General features: G+C 42.8%; 1 protein-coding gene across 1 annotated transcript in view; it reads right to left on the minus strand.

The window, feature by feature from the left end:
* Positions 1–1,252, minus strand: part of LOC119410367 (protein phosphatase 1K, mitochondrial) — a gene marked incomplete at its 3' end in the record, with an annotated part of 5,387 nt that extends 4,135 nt beyond the window's left edge. Inside the window, 1 exon segment of the mRNA XM_037677282.1 lies at positions 1,167–1,252.
* Positions 1,253–8,888: the final 7,636 nt, after the last annotated feature.

The raw sequence follows: 8,888 nt of genomic DNA on the forward strand, positions 1-8,888 counted from the left end.
ACAACAATAACCAGTTGCTTGAAACGTTTTGGTGCACGTTACGTTTGATACCAGCGGGAGACACTTGAAAGATGCAATATCCTGCACGTGATCAACAAAAATCCAGCCAAGCTTTACTGGTTTTGAATGTTTGTTTTTAAAGATGAACTGCTGTTTTAGACCAAACGGAGTTAGATCGAGGTGCTGAGCCATTGAAGACTTGACATGAACAAGGATCACGTTCCACGTTGCCAGTTTGCATCACTCCTTTAGTTTGTGTGTCTACAAATAGTCCTGCAACTCTGCGACTTCCTTTCCGATCCGTTGGAAGCAGGTCAGGTTCTATAAATAGTCTGATCAGCAGCTCCCAAGGAAATAAACATAAATACATAAAACTGTTTCAGTAAAAATGGTCACATATGTAGCGTGTCACCCATTTCTAGAGGGTTGGACCACCGGAGTAAAGAAAGTTGTTGGATCAGCATCACCTGATCTGAAACTCGCTCAGCTTCATACGCAAGAAGTTTCTCCACAGTGTGACCTTCACCTGGTGCACAACAAAACACACGTGACCACAACATGCTCGAGTAATAAAACCCAGAAAACATGTAGAATACGTACATTTACAACAAACTAGCTTTAGCGTTCCGTTCACCTCGATTCATTCTCCTCTCCAATAATTGAAACGTTTGAAAACATTAAAATTAACTTGTTCTGTGAAGGCTGCAAGCTCAACTCTAAAATATAACATTTGGACTTTTTGAAAACCCATAAAACAATTTACATTAAACAGATATCAAAATAATTTTATTTATTGACTGCAATAAATAAATTCTACATGAAAGATCCATAATTTATACATTAAAAATTAGTTATCTTGACAAATTGTAATAATTTAAAATATATTTTCCATTGATGAGCAGAACTTCTGTTGAGAGCAGAAATTAAATGTTTGATTAAACAGGAAAAATATAAAAAAGGAGAAACCGAACAAATAACAGTACGATTGAGTGTTTGAAAATCAGTGATTGGCTCTAAAAAATTTTAAATAAAATATATTTTGATTATTTTATTTGCGTTTTTAATCTCTAGTATTTTTTTTAATAAAATGAACAATAAAAAAAGTTTTTAGATTAAATAATTAAAAGTAGAAACACCAAAAAGGCGGCTTTAAAAAAAAAACGTACTTTTCTTGAGGTGATTTTCCCGCCCCTTACGGTTTCCTTGGCAACAGGTTTCCAGCAGCGGCCTCGAGCCGTTCGGTCGCGCTCGCGCTCCGGCTGTTGAGCTCAGAGTCCAGCAGGGGGGGGAGTTTAAAAAGGAGCTGCAGCTGACCAATCAGAGCGCGACAAGTCCTGACGTCATCACTGACCTGCTGGTGTAGAGGCGGATCTGGATCTCCTGCCAAGAGGGTCCGAATCCAGTTCCTAAACACTTTCCTTACTTTAATAACCACAGAAATTAAACAAACAGCGTGGATTACTTAAATTAAAGAGCATTTAAATGTTTATTGGGGTTATTAATAAGCTAATACTTAGAAAGTTTAAAAACATTTATGTAATTTATCGTAACTTTTAACAGAATTTCAAGGTGAAAATTACAGCACAAGTAAATAAAAATAATAAAACGATCATCATAGTAAATATATTTAATAATAAAACACACAAGATAAAGTAACAAGAACAATTAATGCAAAATGTTTTTTGTAAAGAATAAAAATTTAACAAAACAAGATGACTTCAAGGCAATACTAATTTATTTACAAGAAATAAAACTTTGTTTAGGTAAATAAATGTAAAGTTGTGATAAAATATATTAACAGAAGTTGCCATTTAGCACATTTTGTGCAATAAAAGTTTTAAATCATAATTCGACATTGCTAAGAAAAATTACTTTTCTGTTTTTCTTCAGGACGACTTGTGATAAATATTGTAATAAATCATATTAACATTGTGGTATAAAGTAACGCATACTATAAATATTTAGTGGCTTAGTTTATTGTTCTTTTTTGTCTTTTTAAGTCATTTTCATGAAGGAAAAACAAGAAATGTTTAAATCTTTATCTTTAAAGCTTCAGATGTTAACGAAAGAGAGTGGATTATATAACAATTAAAATAAGCTGAGAGGTTTAAAGTCATGTTTTAATAAAGACGTGTTTTTACATCTGGACCGTCTGAATAAAACATCACTGAGTTTCTGTTGTTGAATCGACTTTAATGGTTCTGAATTATTCAGCGGCCGTCAGCAGGAGAGAGAAGCCAAGACGCAAAAATGAGAATAAAACTGTTCAAATGTTTTAAACCCGACGTTTGTTTGTGCTGTTACGAGAAAATAACAGAGAAAAACTAAATCTGACCAAAACTGACGAGAGAAGCAGGAAACAACAAATTAATCAGGAAAAATACAGAGAAAGGTCAAGAACAATAAAAACAAGAGAAACAAAAGGACTAAATAAATGAAAAACATTTAAATTAAGACGACGGGTTGAGAATGGAAAGAGATTTAAAAATATGAAATTATTTACTCTAAAGACAAAACAAAGATAAGAATAATAATTAGACTCAAAAGGAAAAGAATAAAAAGTAAAGAAACAAAAAGGAACAAATTAAAGGAAAAAAGAAACGTGACATGGAAACTAAATATAAGAACAAATGATCAGAAAACGATCTTCTCTCTGACTGATGGAGCTGGAGTTCTTTGTTCAGCGTTTGTTTGTTTGTTTGTTTGTTTGTTTGTTTCAAGTGTTTTCAATCTGCTAAAATCCAACCGCGACCTTCAGAACGACCCCGGTTGATGCTGAAGACAAAGCTTCAGAACGATCCGTCTCTTGAGGAGCGACGCACAAAGAAACGAGAGCGGCGTCCAAACGTGCGCGCCAGAGAATCGTCCTGAATCTACAAAACTGACCCCGTTTCATTTGGTGTCCGTGTAAAAATAAAAAGAGTAACGCTCGCTCCGTACAGCTTAAAACTCCAAGTCCAGACAGAAATACAGAATATCATTTAAAAAAGTTGGATTTTCCTGTAAAGATCAGGCCAACATCTACAGAGGCGGTTCTGGAGGGTGGCATGGGGGGGCTGCCAACATTTCTACTTAATCCACTTTACTCTAAATCAAGGCCACCGGTCTTCAATCTCTACCCAAACTCAACTATTTTTCATTTCGAACACCAGTTTTAAACGTGACGATGGCGTCGCCCACAAACCCAACATGGAACTTACCAGCAGAGTCGGTTTGAAGACACCCCCCCAGTACCACCACGTAGACCTTTACCAAACTAAAATAAATCTCAAGAATTGGGTCAGATAGAAGAAAAACCAGCAAAAAAATATCATTTTTCCACAGTCCAGTCTCACCAGGACCCACTTGGACTCCGCTCGGTTCTACACGGTCTCAGTGGTTTTGCGTATAGCTTGAGCGCCGCCTCGATGTGGTCCGGACAGTCACCGAGCGGCGCTACATGTCCCTGTGCCAACTTTTTGTTAATGAGTCTCCGCTGTTCTCTCTTCTCAGTCGTGATTGGCTGACGGGACTTTAACAGGAACAAGCTCCGCCTACTGGACAAGCGATGGGAGTCAGAGTGGTCGATGTCCAGTGGTTGTTGGTTCCACACTCCGGCCCCTTCCTTTATAGACGCCAGCGCTGTGTCCTGAGTCCCTCCTAGACATATGGACCACAACAGGCGGTCGCTCAAAGATTTTATACAAGACCAACAAATAAGAGGCAAAGAAGTGAATTTAAACACTCACCATCTTCTGCCACGGTTTCCAGAAATGCCGCGGCCGAGTCCAGGTCACCTTCCTCTTCACTGGTCAGAGATGTAAATCTGTCCATCTGGTCCAACTCCGTCTGAATTCTGTCACCAACCAGTAAGCATGGAAACATCTTCACCTCCTCGTGGTACCAGTGTTGTGTATATTCTAAAAGTAAATCAAAGTGAACGCTGCGGTTGGGAGGTTTTAAAGTCGTTCTTGTGAAGGAGACGCTCATGACTGACGTGTCTCTCTCTCTGGTCGGTGCCCTGCAGTCTGCGGACGTCAAACCTTCAGCTCGACTTGACTCGCTTCAAACGGCGGCCAAGTAGGTTCTAGAAACTGAGCTGGATGTGGGTGGAGTCCCCCAAAGGAAGGACTCCGGACCAGTGCAGTCGACCCAGGTCAAGACCCTGGAAAAGAGTCAGAACCGAAGGAATGTGTCTTGCCTGCCACCTGCACACCAAAGCTCTAAAAACTTAAAACCCATGTGATCTCACTTGGAGTACCTCGTGTGTTGGGGATGACTCTCAGCTACTACCATTCCAAATTTTAGCTCAACATCTGTAAACCTGACTGAGCTGTTGCCACGTTAGTGTTAGCTGAGCTCGACTGGCTGTGGCGGCCATCTTAAAGCAGGTTTTAAATGTACATCCAGTGAATCCTTTCTGTTTCTGGTTAATGAGATATTTTGCTAACAGACAAATGGTTTCAGGTGATTGTGTCAAAGGCAGTGCTTGTGTTCATTGGTTATGGTTTGCATTAGGTGCAACTAAAACTGTACAAATACGAAGTGTTTTAGACTCTTGGTTATGTCTCTGTGCTCTGAGGACATTTTAAAGTTGTCTCTAAGGGACAATAAGTCTCTGGGTTTGTCGTTGTCTCTGGGGGACAACGTTCAAATGTCCTCTCTGGGTTGATCTCAGTCTGAAACGCTGGACGTCTTCACACAGCAACACAGAAAATTTCCCCGTTTCTTCTTGACTCTTCTGCGGCTGCTGTTGGAGCAGACGGGCCTCCTCCGAGTCCGGATGCGTTTCTCCTGCTCACGAACCTTTGACTCCACGTGGGACTGGATGGCTTTTCCCAGAGACTCCGGTTCTACCGAGGCGCCGTACACCTCCCACGTCATCCCCTGCTTGTCCCACGCCACCTCCTGAGGCTTCTCCATCTTTACGTCTTCTTTCTTCCCATGCCGTCTCTTGTCCTCGTCTTCAGGGATGCTCTTGACGTCCACGTCTTGCTTTGATAAAGGGGTGGGGCTCTGCTGTAAACTGCACGTACCTAAACATACGGGGACGACATAGGGGGGCGGAGTTTGGTGACACAGTTCCATGTTGATCTCACAGACGTGTTTAAGGGGCGGGACACAGTTCAGTGATTGACAGCTGGGGGAACAAATCAGAGAGGAGTTGGGATCTCCCTGGTGGAGGCTGGGGCTTGTGGAGGCCGAGCGTTCGTTCACCTCAACCTCCACCTGAACACCCACGTCCTTCTGCTCCCCTGGACCAGGTCGGATCCTCTCAAACAGCTCAGTCATGGTCGCGGTCTCCCTGACCATCCTGGAGACGGGTGAATGAGTGGATGAAGGAGGAAGACAACAAAAAGATGATGAAGACTTCCTTAGTCCATTCCTCTTATTTCTATTCACTTGCTTCTTCTTCTTCTCCCCTTTTGCACTTCTTGCTCCTGACATCGGGATACCTGCTTCTCCCAAGTGATCCGGTTTGCTCAGGACACTTGATTTCCTCCCGTGAGCTCCAGGCGAACACTCGTCATCGTCAGTCACGGTCCGGTGGGATTCTTCCAGACCTTCTGCTGGTCCGGTTTTGTTCTTGGTCAACTGAAAACAGTTCTTTTCGAAGGTGAGACCTCGAGTCAGACCGGTATTCTGGGATGAACTGTTCGGGCTTGTTATTTGAACAATAGATTCTGACGACTGTTGAGGGGATCCGTCCATCATTTTTGAGATCACTGGAATTTTAGGTTTTGGGCTGGAAGAAGCGAAAGGATCCAAGAAGCCTGAAAAAAATACCAGGAAGTTAAAACGATTAACGTTTGTCAGACTTTGAAGACGTATTTCAGGTAAACAGTTGTGTGTGCTTCTCTGTTTCAATCTCAAAACAGACGTAGACGATATTTAGTTTGTAAAAACTAGTTTCAATTTAAAAAAAAAGCTTTAAACTGATGTTTGACCAAAGAAACCACAAACTGTTTTATTGAGATCTCAGGAATTGTGTCAACAAGTGCAAAAGTTCTTTACCTTGTGAAGAACTAGGACTCCTCTGCTTCGACTTGTTTGGACCTGATGAACCAGAACTAAAACTTTTTCTAGGACTAGGATCTCTCTGGTCTTCCTTCTTTGGTGCAACTGAACTGAAACCAGGACTTTTTACAAGACTAGGACTCCCCTGGTCCGTCATGTTTGGTCTAGCTGAACTAGAACCAAGACCTTTCCCAGGACTAGTTCCTGGACTTTGATTTGATGAGACCAGAGACGGCATCAAAGCTGAGGGCAACTCTTCCAGCGTTGACTTCGAAGTAGATCGGACTGGTCCAGAACTAGAATAATCTGCTGGACTTTTCTGGTCTAAACTGAATTTCGTACCGGAATCTGCGTTCTTAGGACTTCCTAAGGAAATTGGGGTTCGGGCAACAGATCCAGGATGGTTTGTCCTGAAACCAGCAACCTGGGGGGTAGGTTTAGATGATGACTGGGTGGCACCAAACATAAAACCAGACAGGACATCAGAACCAGAGCTCATGTTCAACTCAGAACTGGTTTCGACACATGGACTGGCTTGGGGATTAAAACCAGTTTTAGGGGTTTGAAGACATTTAGGACTTTGACTGTTTAAGGTTTCTGTGCCAGTTTTAGAATAAACCATCGTCTCAGAATCTCTTTGGGGTTTGTTTACTTGAATTTCTCTCGTGGTTTTAGAGTCCAGACTATCTCTGGAACCCATTTTAGACTTAGAAATAGGACCGGCTTTGGAACTCCAGACGATTTTAGAATCTAAGCTGTTCTTTAAGCCCAAACTGGTTTTAGAAGCAGAGCTACTCTTTGAATCCAGGGTCTCTCTGGACCCAGTCTGAGACCTGCAGTTGGTACTGGCTTTGGACACTGTTGTTGTTTTAGAGCTTGAACTGGACTGGATACTAAATTTTGGTCCAGAACTATCACTCAGATCTTTACCATGGAGTTTTTCATCGGACCGTGATGTGTTAAGGGTTTTAGTCCTGGTGGGTTTTCTTTGCGTGGATGGTTTAGGACTAAGAGAAGTCATTTGAGGAGTTGTAGTTCTGAGAAGTGCTGACCCAGTTCTCTGACTGTTGGAACTTCTTGGACGTGTGAAAGACGTTTCAGAACCTTGAGCTCTTGGGGCATGTGCAGGTTTTTGGTTTGACTTGGTAGCCATAACTGCTGGATCAGTCCTTTTGGTTTTAGTTACCAATGTTGGGGTCCGATTTGTTGGTTGTGAATTGACTACGTCTCCTTTCAGGTTCTGGACTCTTGGGCTTGTAGGCAGGTGCAGGACTTGCGTTGGTGGCGTCTCAAGGTGGATCTTTTTTCCATTTTTCTCTCTTGTAGACTTAGTTGTCGCTCCTGTTCGAACACGTTGAGATTTTTCAGATTCCACCAGGAATAGTCCCGTGGTCTTTCCTTCTGTGGTTCTGGAGATTCTTATTTGCTTCAGGCTCTTTGGGTTTGGACTCCGTGCTGGGTTTGGACTCCGTGCTGGTGTCTGTATCTTGGGGCTGAACATTGGGAGATGTTTAGTGTTTGTAGATTTCACCCGGTGCTCGTCTCTCCTGTTTACCGTTGCCCGATTGTTTGGTGAGCTCATAGATCCTGGAGTTACGCTCTTCTGTTTCTCAACTGGTGACACCTTCGTCTCCACGGTGTCGTCTTGCTTCACTCCAGTTGTCACACCATCTTTGTTTCCGTCTTCCTTTGTAACATTTGTTGGCGTTGCCATGATGATTCCCGTTTGTTCATTGACTTCTTTGCTGGAAGATCTTGATCTGGTTGGGCAGACGGAGACGTTAGAATTAAGACAGGACAGGTCTCGTTGTTACAACTTGAATCATGTAATCCTTTAGCGCATGCGCCAACGGAGAGATCATGTTCTTACTTTTTATTTCATGCCAGATTTTGTCCACAACTGGTGGTGAAGATGCTCGAGGTTCATTGGCGCATGACGGTGGGGGCTATGTCTTGGAATATTTAGCGCTCCGTTAAAGTTTTCTCCAAGACTGCAGAGACTCCGACTTGGCCCGGCTGTTCACCGAGGAGCATTCACCCAGTATGTGGTGAGCCAGGCGCTCTGTTCAATGAAAATGTCCATTTCCTTATAAATCTTACAAACACATTCTGCAGTTGCTGCCATGTGGAAGACTTGAGAAATAAAACAGCGTATTAACGGATATACATTTTACTGAAGAATCCAAGAGACGGTTCATCTTGTAACGTCTAGTCTGGCTCTCGCGCATAAAGACTGCATGACTATTTATTCAGCTGATCTTTTCTCGGGGGTCACCACAGTGAGATAACCTGCGTGACGCGGTAAATGATCTTTATTATTACACCAGATGTCCTTCCTGACGCAACCACTGACCGCCAAGATGCCGCAGCCCACGAGGAGCAGGGGGCTGCTGTACAGGGCACCCCAGGAAGCAGATGGGGGTTAAAGTCCTTGCTCAATGGCTCAGAGTGGGGCAAATTACATTTTTGCAAAAACGAGCCAATCTTTATCGCGAGAAGTTGTCGGGGCTGAAAGAACCTGCAGCTCAGATTTATTTAGAGAAGGAGCTGCCACCAAATCACTGCAACAACAGGAATCGCCCCATTCCATGAAACAGGATCTTTCCTCAGGAACGCAGCTTTTAAAAAACGTCTTACCTGTCCAGTCTTCAGTCATCAGCAAAGATCGACAGAGGTGGAGGTTGAGGGTTTAAATCCCGTCAGATCTGCCTGATGTGAAACAGAGGAAGACTCCTGCTGCTCCGTTGTTTCTTCCTCCTCGTCGCTCCAGAAGAAAACATCTGAATTAATTATTGGAGGCAGGGACCTACTTTCTCTGCTCCTCACACTCGTGGAGAACCGAGGGGTCTTCCTGTGGCTTGGATCCAAACGTTTGTCAGAACATGAAGTCT

The sequence above is a fragment of the Nematolebias whitei genome, chromosome 1, assembly GCF_014905685.2.
Source record: "Nematolebias whitei isolate Nwh7 chromosome 1, NemWhi1, whole genome shotgun sequence".
Taxonomy (NCBI): Eukaryota; Metazoa; Chordata; class Actinopteri; order Cyprinodontiformes; family Rivulidae; genus Nematolebias; species Nematolebias whitei.